Raw genomic sequence first — 1275 nt, forward strand, 5'->3', positions numbered from 1 at the left:
GGGGGGGGTATGTAGTCAGGCTGCCCAGGGAGGTTGTGGATTGTCCTTCTCTGGAGATACTCCAAACCCAGCTGGATGCCTACAGTACAGCCTGCTGTATGGAGCCTGTTTTGCGGGGGGAGGGGTTGGACTCAGTGATCTTTAGAGGTCCCTTCCAGCCCCTACAGTTGTGTGATTGTGTGACTGTAATCGTTGCTTCTTGCAGCAGTAGAGTGTTTCAGAAGAGAGAAAAAGATGGCGGCGGTGAACTGGCTTTCTGTGGATGGTAAAGCTGTGCTGAGAGCTGGGCAGACTATTGCAGCTGAAAATGCGTGCCAAGTGTGCAGACGCAGAGGAATAACTTTTCCGTGTAGGTTGAGCTTGTCTAAGGTAGGTGTCCTTGCTAGGTGAGCTTCCGCTTTAAAGCATCAAGTAGTAATTTTAAAAGTAAGGTTGCCAGTTCTTTTTTTGCCCAAGTGATTTTTTAGCCGGGAGAGATTGAAGGTGCTGTTTGGTGATGGAAGACGGAGAGAGGAAAAGCAAGTAGAGGGCATGCTGTGCATAGCTACCACATGCCATGGGCACCGTTGTCATCCTGCACAAAAGAGGAGCAGCTCAGCAAGCTTGGCCTGGGCCGTGGGAAGGAGCATACAGACATCTGGACCAAGCGGAAACGAGTTAGTTGTGCAGGTTGGTTGTTTTCTGCTGTTTGTCCCACGTCCTGTTGCTCAGTGGTAGATCTGTTCACGTTCAGTGCTGGCAGGAATGTCCCCGAGCATTTTTGTTTCAGCTGTCGCAACACTTTGATCCCCTGCTGCTTGGCTGGGGCGTTTGAGGAATGATGCATGTGCTGCTGTCCAGCCAGGCTCTGGGGATGAGTCTGCGTAGCAGGGTATGCCTGAGGCTTGGGGACCAGGCCAGGTGGAATCCAGTGTGCTTTGCTGTCGTTCTCAGTGCTTGTTTTTGCTCAGGAGGGCAGGTGGTGAACCTCATGAAGCAATGCCTGCAGACGGGGTTTGCGGAGCAAGAGGTCCTGCAGGCCTTGTGTGACCGCCATGGAGCTGTAGCGAGGCTGCGTCAGTGTAAAAGAGCAGAAATCCCCGGAGGTGTGAAGGTGAGCTGTGGGCTCCAGTAGTGCAGGAGGGGACGTACGTGCTCAGGGTTTGACTGCTTCTGCGTGTGTTGAGTGTGATAGCACTGCTTGGTCCGTTTGAGTGTATGGAACAAGTGTGACATCCTTTGTGCTGGAGTCGTGTGGAAGGAGTCCTATGTGTTTGCGACCTGACTTGAAGCCAG

General features: G+C 52.7%; 1 long non-coding RNA gene across 1 annotated transcript; it reads left to right on the plus strand.

Annotated features, from left to right (window-relative positions):
* The first annotated feature begins 622 nt into the window (after positions 1-622).
* Positions 623-1010, plus strand: LOC112530709. Its single transcript, XR_005842933.1, has 3 exons — positions 623-669; positions 770-871; positions 951-1010. It is a non-coding gene; the product is annotated as an uncharacterized LOC112530709 (long non-coding RNA).
* The last annotated feature ends 265 nt before the right edge of the window (positions 1011-1275 follow it).

Source organism: Gallus gallus, chromosome Z (genome assembly GCF_016699485.2).
Source record: "Gallus gallus isolate bGalGal1 chromosome Z, bGalGal1.mat.broiler.GRCg7b, whole genome shotgun sequence".
NCBI lineage: Eukaryota > Metazoa > Chordata > Aves > Galliformes > Phasianidae > Gallus > Gallus gallus.